The 12,375-nt window shown below is 36.9% G+C and overlaps 1 long non-coding RNA gene across 1 annotated transcript; it reads left to right on the top strand.

Annotated features, from left to right (window-relative positions):
• Positions 1 to 8,050: 8,050 nt before the first annotated feature.
• Positions 8,051 to 12,127, top strand: LOC135239837 (uncharacterized). Its single transcript, XR_010325512.1, has 2 exons — positions 8,051 to 8,147; positions 11,390 to 12,127. It is a non-coding gene; the product is annotated as an uncharacterized LOC135239837 (long non-coding RNA).
• The last annotated feature ends 248 nt before the right edge of the window (positions 12,128 to 12,375 follow it).

Below are 12,375 nucleotides of genomic sequence, written 5' to 3'. Positions count from 1 at the left end.
AATATTTTAAACAAGCAGAGGCGGATCTCTGAAAGAACAGGGTCTATAGTAAGCAAGTACTGGAAAATCATCTGTAATATATGGAATTACTGCAAGATAATTTTTGCCGCAGTTATTTACCTTAATTCAGGTCAGTAACATTAAAAAAAGATGCAGGTGTGGGACTTAATTTGAGTCACACCATTAGAGGATCTGATGAAGACTGTGATGTTGTATTGCCTTGGATTATTTTGAATAATTCCTTATTCCATCACAGTAACAATCCATTAGCTTTACGTAACTCAGTGATATACTCCTGGTGAAATGCCCTGCAGTACTACAAAACAAATAACAAGGCAACACAAGGTATCAGGTAAGCAAAAATTAGACACAGGACTAGCTAAAACATACAAACCAAGCAATGACCAGATGAAAACCAGGAACTTAAATCCACAGTGAAACACTTCACTGACAATGAGCAGACATGCACGGAATGTGATCAAAGGAACTAAGGTAAGAGCTGAAACTAAGAATGAGCCATGTCTGGCAATCATGGACCAGAGCTGTGACAGAAATAGACCTATTGTGGCTTGTAATAATCCTTTGTCAGGGTGAATTATTGGTTGTATTTTATAAAATAATCAAGCATATTATAATGTGATAGTCTGATATATTTAGAACACATTTGTAGTGTGCTTCACATGAAAATATACAATCAAATGCAAACGTTAATAATAATAATAATAATAATAATAATAATAATAATAATTGGGCCAAGACGCATACTTTTTTCATTTTAACGGACAGAATATAGACAGTATGTTTCTTTTTCTTTTTTAAAAACTTTATTACCACATTTTAAATGCCTATTTGCCGCTGCATACCTGTGCAATCACGGGGTCTTTGTTGCATTGATCAGACGTGCAAGCACATCCTCTGAAGCTCATAGGGTTGGCCACCACTGCTTTTCACTCTGCAGTCCCCAAGGCTAAGCTGCAGTCATTGCGCCAGTGGACTGCACCATTTCCCCAGATGGTGCTGGCAGACGGTTGGTGTCTAATTAACCGGTGGGGTTTCTATAATACAATCAGGCAAGGTATACTGCATTGACCACCCCTCCCTCCCTGGACAGCGCTCTGGACAATTGTGCGATATTGCATCAAGGACCAGCGGTTTAGAATGTGCTAGAGAGCCTGAGAATACACCTTTTATATATGTGAGTTACAGGTAGTGATAAACAAAAAATAAAAAAATAGAAAAATAGAATTCCATAGAATAGAAACATAAATATAATATACAAATGTAAACTTCATAGGATGTTGGGGTACCATATGCGACCAGTAAAGTCTGTGCTATGTCTTACACTACCATGACTTTCACCAGCTTCTGGAATTCCACAGGAATAATACAGCCACAAACATCCATGAGATCATTTTGATAAGTTGTTGGAAGTAGAAATTCGATCTTGTGAATTATTCCAGAATATTCTGTAAATGCTAAACTTGGTTTAGATTTAGACTGAGAATGCCATGGAATTTGGATCACACCAGTCTAATCCATTCTCAGACCAATAGGCTTCTCAAATAATTGACCACTATTCATACTCTGTAGGCAGGGATCATTAGAATCTTGAAATATCCCTCTCTATGCTGGAAATATATCCTTTTTGAAGAGGTGAAGATGATCACTCAGAACTTTTAAGCAATGATTAACCAGAAATAACCACCCCAAACCAATAACTACTAGAAGCCTTCACTGTTGTAATACCATTGAGATTGCGTTTGTTTATTGATTTGTGTGTGTATGTGTGTGTGTGTGTGTGTGTGTGTGTTTGATAACTGAAACTGACTGTTTTATTTTGAAACTATGTGGGCAAATAAAAGTGTGCCTTAGCATCTGGACCAATCATGAAATACAGTATGTGTAAATTAAACTCACTGATAACTAGTTATAACAATGTATTGGGCATGGACTTGCAAGGTAATCAAAGTCTTATGAATTTTATTATGAGTCTATTTGCCTAATTCAGAAAATGGGTTAACAAAAATACAGATTTAAAAAAGGTACGTAAATTCTCCTTTACATGCATATTTACTCCGTTGCAGTGTAAATGTGAAACAACAGGGGGCAGTAGAAGTATTGCATCAATAATAAAACATCAAAGCACAGACAAGACCTGAATGCTAATTGTTTTCCCTGTGGTATTTATTTCTATCTCTTTCTTTAAGAAGAATTGTAATCATTTTTGTTAAAAGTGTTCTTGCAGGGTACTTTCAAATGGGGTGAGCAATTAGCTCATGCAATTCACTCACACTGATCTGATTTACACACTACATGGGGTGCATTTCCATTCTGATTCAAATTCAATAGTACAAAATTTTTAAAACATTTAGCCATACTTTCTATGTTGCTTTGGTTCTTCTTTAAAGATATTGCCGAAAGGGGACTAGGAAATGATTTCATCCAGTGTACTTTTTAACACATACTTCAGTATTTCAAAGATAAGCTTTTTCTTAGTTTGAAGGTATATATAAGTGTACATCCTCCTTCAAATTTCAGCCAGGCTATACAACCCAGAATGTGCTCTCCTCTTGGGCATATGGAAATATGAAAATTATAAAAGAACAAGCAGCTTTTCTTTAAAAAAAAAAGATCTTGTCCTGAATGTAATGAATGGAATGGATGGAATATGCTTCTGAAATTTAAGCCAGCTGCGTTGCTAAATGGAATTTTAATGTGCAAAGAACTGTGGGTGGAAACAAGTTAAGTGCATTTAGAAGAGTTGAGAGAAAGAGGTACACAAAAGGTGCATTATTTTCTGCTGCTGACACTCTGACACTCTGTATGTTTCAGTCTGGCATGTCCATAGTGCACTTAGGATTGCAACGGCTTACTTGAAGAGACTGCACAGAGTAGAACGATTCTGGGAAATTGTACATTGGAGTGGATATGCCCGGTTAGAAACAGAATGACTAGCGTGAGAGTGTGATCTTGGTCATTTGCGTATGCCTGAGGCTCAGAGCACAGCCGTTGGCAGCCCTGTAATCGCCTAAAAGTTTGGGTATAGATAGTTATGTCTGACCATAATTTTGTTCTGTCCTCGCTTCCTACCACAATATTCCAGTAGCCCATTGCTGTTACTGAGCCACCCTGCTAATCACAACCAGACATTTGATTCATAGAATCTGTAATTTTTTTCCTCAGTTTGCCAAGCTTAAAAAAATGACTATGTCCAGCTATATATATATATATATATACAGATTAAAGAAAAAAAAACCTGAATAAATGAGTGGAGACATATAACGAATGCAGATGCTGCCATACAGGTGTACTGCAAGATACAATTAATCAATTAACATCCTACCATGCTCTGTGGTATGTAGACAAATGCTGAGCAGTCCCAGTTGACCTCGATTTTGGATCAAGATGGCGCAAGGAAAATATCTAAGTGACTTTGAAAGAGGGTTCATTATTGGGGCATGGATGGCAAGAGCTTCAATCACAAAGACTGCTCAACTGACTAGTGTTTCAATAAGAACAGTGACTAAAGTGGTATCTGCATTTAGATCAATGGGAAAGACTTCAGTTCATAGGGTTGGAAATTGTGGTCGACAGTGCACATTCAATTCCCGTGATGTTTGATGCTTATGCATTAGTGCAATATGTAAGGAAAAACAGAAGAGAAACTCTTCCTCGGGTGACTGAGAATATCAATGCAGGGCATGATCAGACTGTGTCAGCAAGAGCAGTCCATCAACAACTACATAAAGAAGGATATTATAGTAGGGTTGCAGTGCATAATCCCCTCATTACGAAGACAAATGCACATTTGAGAGTTCAGTGGTGCAAAAACCATCGGCCCTGGTCTACAGAGATGAGGAAAAAGGTGATATGGGTCATCCTTCACCATATTCTCAACAAGTGGGTGAGTACATGTGTGGCGTACACAAATAAAACGGTACAGGCTTAAATGCTAGACAGTGGCTCTCAGTTTTCAGTTACTGCCTTAGAGCAACATTCTATGCCTGGGCATACAGACACTCTGATAGAAAATGGCCAAATGTAAGGTGGCATAAATTCATGCTCAGTAATAAGTCATGGCTCAAACTGTTCCAGGATGGCAGCAGGTGAAGGGCGTACCATGTGGAACAATTCAAAGTGTTAATGCATTAGTGGCAGTCCAGCTTGAGTGAAGTGAACACTGTATTGATGGCGAGAAAAAATAATCAGAAGAAAAAAAGGCCTAATCCACTGGCAGCAAGTTGTAACATTCATGAACTGAACTGTTTCAACAAGTCAATATTACTCCTCAGGCAGCAGGAGCAGGTACAACTCATCCTTTGATGACATCCATTTGGCTCCCACATTGTCCCAGCAGAATACATTTGCAAACTGTAAAATCCTTTTGTTCTCATAACTTCCAGACAAATCCTTGTTCAAACATAAATTATCTCAGTCACATGTGTGTTTGTACTGGGAATGAATCAGTTCAAGGGATATGCAGATTTTCATGTTTCAGAGCTCGCCAGCAGCAATTATAAGACTTCTGTGTGTGTTGGGGAGTGGGTGAGGGATTGGGGGTTGGGCATTCTGCTCTCAAAAACCCACTAAGCATTTAAAAAATAAATCTTATCCGCTTGGTGGAAATCAGCAGAACTCTTTTATGATATATACTGTATATAGTAGCAGAGCATATACCATATGTGAGGAAAATTGCAGACCTTTTCTTATCTTTCTATCATATATATATAGTAGGCCTACCAACCCCTCTGATTGTGGATTTCCATAGCCAGGTCAAGCACAAAATCGTTTTAGCTGAACTTGATGCAATTGCTATAAACTAGATGGAAAGGCCTAAGATGCTGAGAGTAGAAATCTGATATGCAGGATGTTCACACACTTTGGTGTCCAGTAGTTGGAAATGTCTTTTCTGAAGTCATGACATTTTACATTTTAAACCCTTTTCTAGCCTTTGAATGTATTAAACCTTTATTTGCATGATACTTTGTATCAATATCAGATATCATATCAAGTTAATTTCTCACAAAATCAGCTTTGTGAGTTTTGCAATCACCAATATTAATTAAAAATGCATTAATACTGAAAAAGTAGCCAAGTCAAAGATGAGTTCTAAGATAGATTAATTGAATCAAGGCCTTTTTTTTTATAGGAACAAGACCTGTAGGGACATCTGAAGGATCCACATATTCATTCAAGTGAAACTTTCCAGAATACACTTGGCAGCAGAACAAGGTTATTTTCTAAAAATATGCTGTTAAGGTTAACTTTGCACTTAATAATAAGCATAACCTTATAATGGGCATAAAGACATGCCAACAAAGGCAAGCCAGTTGCAAACTGATGAAACAGCTCGCGGCCAAAGTTTACTCTCATTAATCAAATATGTCAGTCAAGCTGACAGCATACACTCAACTGTAAAAAATCAAGTGTCATTTTTCTCCAGAAACTAGAGTTCCCATACATATCAATTAGCATACAGTGCAATCTAAAACAAACAAATTCACAGTGTAAACCAAAGCTATTAAAATGGATAAATAATGGTGCTTGCTTGACTATATTTCAGTTGACTTCGAGGATTATACCTCTGTGAGGCTGTATGTTTAAAATGTCTATTTTCGGCACATGCTATGTCATGTCAATCACAATGCTATGCTTTTTGCAATGTTGGACCATCCATGCTCAGAATTGGGGGGTAATGGATTGTTTACAGAACATATTTATTTATAAGACAACTTTATTTACCATAGCTCTGCACATACCGAGAGAAAAGAATAATTGCCATTCAGTGTTGTTGTAATTAAAGTATATGCTATTTGGAAGTGAACAAGAATATCACTTCGTATTCCACAGTGCAATTGTCTCCTCGTAATGCTTCCAAATCAGATCTGTATTGAATGTGAACAGTTCGCACTGTGCTGGGTGATATCAGCCATGCAAGTGATTTCATTGTGTTGCCACACTCAGTAACCTGGATTTATCTGCCAACCAGTTTTATAATGCACTGATCTGCATTCTCAGCATGTCAGTGAATATAAGCAACAATTCAAATTGGAATTACTGGCAAACGTTGTGCCTCACTTGGAAGTACATATTAAGAGATAGTTACTTTATACATATTTTAAAAATCTTAATTGTGTAATAATAATAATAATAATACTTTATTATTATTATTATTATTATTATTATTATTATTATTACACTGATGTAACTGGTCAAGAATATGGGAGTACACTGTACAGACAAATAATGAATAAATAAAAAAACAGATACTTTAGCATGAAAAACCTTTTAAATTCCAATTTGCATTTAATCACCATCATATATAGTTACTAGTTTGTTTAAGGGTGGTATGTAATGCATCCCAAAGTGCTGATGGGGTTTTTAATCTCTCCTAGGAGAATGGCTGTTGAAGATATTGGCCCACAGCCCATTATCAAATCTCAGGGATATGAACAATGTGTACCAGTTTAGTACCAGAAACTTATATTTCTTTCACAGTCCCAACAGCAACACTTAAGCAATATCACTGGAATGCAGCCATGCACATAAAGACACTTAATACTGGACTAACATTTTCTAAAAGCAATAACAGCTTTAAGGGGTTGAGCATTGTAACTACCTTAGATCACTGTAATAACAGCTTATTTTCCTTGCCAACTAACAACTCTGCTACAAGGTCCAGGAATGAAAATAATGAAGCAGTCTTCTTCTTTTTTGTGGTGTCCTGAATCCTGATATAATTTTGCCAAGCAATCCTTTTGGTTGCTATACCATTTTAAATGAATCTTGATTTGATAATACTGGCTGAGCTCTGAAGATACACTTCCTTATGCCTTCAAATTTATTTAAATGAACATGAACTTGCTCTCATATGGTACACATGCTCAGTGGTGTTTTTGCCTTTGTAATAAGGGTTTGTGTGCTGTAGGTTTAAAATTGGCCTACTTTAGCTGCTCCACACAACAGTCCACTCAGCTAAAGTTCAAGGTCTCAAACAAAGGAAACTAATAACACCTTACCGAAGCTCCAAAGGGTGACATCTCCTACTGTAGCAGACAATATTCCTGTACACACACTTATTCTGTTATACTTTATGTAAGGAATAAACTCTCAAGATGAGTGGTTCTCATGATATGAAAATTTAATTCTCATGATATATACTGTAGATATGCGCACCTGGAGTGCTAATGCTTTGAGATATTTAGAATTGTATTACCATAGCGTAGAAGATGAGCTGTCACATGCATTTAAAGGAAAAATTTGGAAGTGTGTTTTCATGTTGATCCCTGCTTATACAGCCAGTGTGTTTGGTCATATTAATACAGAACTTGGCTTTGAAGTTGGAAGGATTTACAGCGCAATATAGAATATTGCAGGCTTAACAACTAGCCAAATGCAATCGAATATTCATCCTAGTCATGCTGTAAAACCAGCGGTAATGGGAATATCACTGGAATGCCTGGAACATTCATTGATTATTTTCTACATTGGTTTTCTGAGTGATATATACAGTATATCCTTTCCCTCAGTCCTGCCATCCCATTAGTCCTAGAATTGTCATATTTGGTCTATCAGCATATCTCCTCGTGCTTGACATTATTTCATCTAGGATCCATAAGCTCCACATGTAATTTTTGCCTGCCTTTTTTATTTTAAAAGATGAGTCCATGTCATGAAACCATGAGTCCAAATGATGCCAGATTAAGCAGTAAATGTGTCATCGTTTGTGAAAATATTATCAGGCATAAACAAATGCAGCATTTTTGTCCATTAAAGTCTGGAAGGTTCATCAGTCTAAAATTCATGACATTCATCCTTATCATAACCAATTAGTGCTCCAACAAGTTAGAAGTTGGTAGCATCACAGATGCCATTTCATTTTGTGGCTGGCATCTTCACATTTTTCACAAAAAATGATCTGTCTTAGAATTTTCTTGTCTTTCCCTGTAACGACTAAGCTAATCATCCAAAATATTACATTCTGAACAAATTACTGTAGCAGGTGGGACGTTAGGACCCAGCGGTAGCTCCAGTATAGGGAAGGCGTCACTTTAAAACAAGGTAAGATGTAATCGATCGTCGCGAGACCTCCTTCAACTATCCTTTGGTATTTCACATGCCAGGCCCGCGTTGGTAACTGGACTGAGGTATGTTTTAATTACTTTTAGTTTCGCATTGGCCGTGTTATTAAATTAACGCTTTTTACGAGGGCTTAGGCAAAAAGGGTAGGACAGTAGCGCTTGTTTGTACATTTGAACTTTTGTAGCCTTGCGTATCTCGAACGAACGTGACAAGCAAGCGCATTAAGATTCTTTTACGGAAGACAGAGATTAACCTAGCTAATGGCGCTGGCTGGGACTGAGTATGTATATCTCCTCACTTTGATTGGAGAAAATGACACAACTATGTTTAGGAAAGGAAGCTGAGGTTCTCAAGCTATCAGTTTCTTACCTGATGTTACCAGTTCAACTCCTAACTGGCAATGACCCATTTTGTATTTATTTTTATTTATTTTTTTACAATTTAGTATTACTCTCATCACTCACACTGCAATTGAAGTTTGGGCAGTCCTCTGATTTACTTTGCCATGACAAAATGACCATTTGCTCCATCACAGGCCGCACAGTATTCAAAGAGAGATTAGACTGATTAGTTAAGAAGCATACCGCTCACTGATGGAAGCTGCGTGCCTTTGGGCACTTGACGTGTTGCTAAGGCCTCATACACACTACAAAACCAAACTTGCCAATGTGTACAAGGCCTGAGACGAGCGGGTGCAGTGGTAGCCCAAGATAGCCTGCAGAGCTTAAACCCTGTTTACACCAGTCAGGTGAAAATCCAGCTGTGTGCCCCCACTGCCATTCGTAGCAGGCTAATAACAGCTCAGGCTCAAACCTGCCATGTCTAGGCTACAGGTCCCATCCTACACATGGTATGAGTACCTTTACCAATTTAGCCATTTGGGAGAAATACAGATATCACCTCTGATTTGAAAAATCGTCAGAGAACAACACATTACATTTAAAAAAAAAAAAGAACTGATTCAGAAACAAGTCATGGTTAATTATTTTCCATGATAACAGCAAGTTGAGAGGAAACTTCAGACATGTGAGGAACCATTAGGTACCATATTAGGTGAGTAATACAATTATTTTTATCTGCATCGCAAAATTGAGCACATTTATTTTATCAACATTATTTAAAATTGTGGACACATGTACTCTACATTCTCCACACCCATTCTCAGAGAATATTTATAACAGATTTGTTGCCCTTATTGAAGGTTGTGCAGAAAGCAATTGCGGTCGTTAAGAGAGTGGGTATCTTTTTCATTGGGTAGTTACTGATTAAAACTGATTTTCCTAAATTTAATTTATCATTTAATTTCCCTAACATAATGTGACAAAAGTGAAGCTGTTTCTTTTATTATTCCTGCAAATTGAATATTCATATCATTTGCACACTTGTTTATCAATGAAAATAAATAAAAATGTATTTAAAGGGAAGGTTTCTACCCCATCTATTTTTAACTCAGCAACCGCCACTGTAGGGAAGTAAGCTCATTAGTGAAATCAGGTGGTTTAGTAGGCTACATGGTTGGAGGAAATGCTACAGACACTGCGACCTTTGGGACGAATAGCGTTGATTTATACTACACTACATTCTGTAGTAATATAAAAATATCTAGTCCTGTTAAAAACTTGCACTGAAATTAAGCATCGCACTCTCCCTAAAATAAATAAACTATAAGTCAGGGCAAATTTAAAATGAACTGCATGGGAGAGAAGCCTGTTTCATGGCCAGAACACTGAAATTATGTACAAAATTCCATTCCCCAGGTGAGATTTTGCAGAATTCAATCACACACACATTTATACCTTTGGGTATTATAAGATTATCAACAGGAGATTCAAAAAAAAAAAGAAGGCACATAAGGTTTAATGCTTATCCCCTGCATTAACAGTGGAACAACAGCAAGGGCATCTATCACTGCAGGCATAGCAGATGATAAGGGGGTAGATGGCACAGACATGGAGAATGAAGAGTACATTTTGAAAGACCAGAATTTAAAAAAATATATATATATTCAGTGGATATAGGGAAAATACGTCAGATATAATAGACAAGGAGGTGTGTGTTAAAGAACCACCCAATGCGAAGCAGAGTTTGCCTCCATGGAGTATGTTCAAACCCTTTAATGCACACCTCAGAGTGGATTATTCTGCTTATGCCATGGTCATTTGCCAACGATTAAAATATAAGTAGGGGTCGTTAATATTTTGGGGAAACTTGTCCTCAAAATATAAACATTTTTGCTGGCACTAACTACGCACAAAGCTACTTACTCGGCTTGCTACTGTTTCATGTTGTTTAACCACATTCTGCCTCTTACTGGCTATTCATATTGTTAATGAGTAGTGCTATGCAACTCATCATGATATATGAGCAATTGTAAAATGGGTACGGCAAATCTCGCAATCTGATTTGATAATAATTATGGTATAATAACCATATACCATGGCTATGATATCTAATGCTTCATTACAGTTCTGTTTAAATTATCACTCCATGGCTAACAGTCATTCAAGTCAAAATAACAATCATCATCAGTCACTTATTTCAATACTTAAATTTGATTATGCTAATAATATTGATAAACACAAAGTGCCATAAATGCAATTATCTTGGCAAAATATTAAAATGTTTTAATATAAACTGTCCTCCTTCAGCTTGAAGTGAAATACTAAGAGATCACACATAGATTTAAGAAACAAAAAGAAGTGTATCCTGGTGTCCCTGAGTGTCTGCAAATCTATCCAAAATGTCTAAATTGAGCATTGCTGTAAATCATGACATAATTATATATTTAACTACAAATAAACTGTTTTGACTCATGAAACTCACCTTTGCATCATTTCAAGTGGGAATTATTACCTTTTCATCAATATAGGGGTCTAACATAGCTAGGCGTCCAAAAACATATGAAAAAATAAACCTCATAAAATACTTTTGTCCATCATAAAGCATGTAAAGTTGCCTCTTTTGATGGTTTAATACGAAACATTGGTATCACATTGAAAAATAGATGCTATGATGGAATACAAATTTTTGGTGGTGAATGAATATTTATGAACTCCCAGATAGACACTATTGTCCAGTGTGTCATGATTTGGGGGGGTGTAGTTCTGGATGAACTGCAGGGAGGGGGTGCCTCTTGTCTATAAATGAAGCTAGAACACAGAGTTTGTTGTTTTCACACATTGTTTGGTTGCAGGAGCACTGAATGTCTGAGTCGAGCAACCTTAGCAGGCTAGCCACTTGGGGGTTTGCACGAAGGGTTTAACCTTTAATTATGCAGGATAGATTGACAGCATGTCTTTGGATTCAGGTGAAAACCAGAGTACCCCGAGGAACCCCACACGGATACAGAGAGGACATGCAAACTCCATGCTGAAATGCAACAGTCGGATTTGAACCCGGGGTCTTTAAGCCGTGAGACGATAGTGCCATCTTCTCTAAGCCTGGTTCCTGCCCCTGAGGGGGCAGCAGCACTCAGGGAAGAGTTAATTGAACACGTAATTGCGTTTGTTTTCAATTCAGAAGTGTTGTCATATAAGCCTCTCTGAATATATATTCTGTGGGGGGAAAAAAACACTCTGAAGCTTTGGTTGCCTGAGCACCCTATTTTGTAAATTACATCAGAATACATGTTCATTTTGATGGTATATCCAATGGAGAAACTTGTTCTTGACAAGGTTATATAATATTTGCTTGGTTTGTGTAACTATCTTTTGTTGAGGAATCTGTCTCCACAATGTTGAACACCACAGATGTTGAGGAGGTGAAATTGAATAGAATATGGAAACTGTGAGGCCTTAGCAATTTTTTAAAATGTATATATTTTATATGTTACTCTACTGTAAGAACACAACGTGATGATCATGGTAAGATTAAGACCAAATCAATGGTTTAGAAAACACTGAGTACGGTTGGCTTTTTAATATGTAAGATCAAAAAGAGTTGTATTTTTCTCCTAATATGTTCCTGGGGTGTTTTGGTGAAGTAGGATTTAAAAATACAAAGAAAAAAATGCACCACAGTTAAACATTAAATAAGCCATATCACATTCTTGTGTCTTTTTCATTAACTTTTAGCAAAGTGCTGACACTTTAATGTATTTCCCTGCTAGAAGATATGGCTTTTGCCTTTTTCATTTAACTACCAAAAGTAGAGGAATATATTTTTTTGGATTTTCTATCCAACCAATGAACCAACGTACATTCCTTTACTGGGATAAAATAGTTTTAACAGTAAAGGAATGTTAAAGGCATACTATGTTAAAGGCAACCTATGCAGGATATTTACCTTGAATAT

Source organism: Anguilla rostrata, chromosome 14 (genome assembly GCF_018555375.3).
Source record: "Anguilla rostrata isolate EN2019 chromosome 14, ASM1855537v3, whole genome shotgun sequence".
Lineage (NCBI taxonomy): Eukaryota > Metazoa > Chordata > Actinopteri > Anguilliformes > Anguillidae > Anguilla > Anguilla rostrata.
This window is presented reverse-complemented; position numbering and strand designations above follow the sequence as displayed.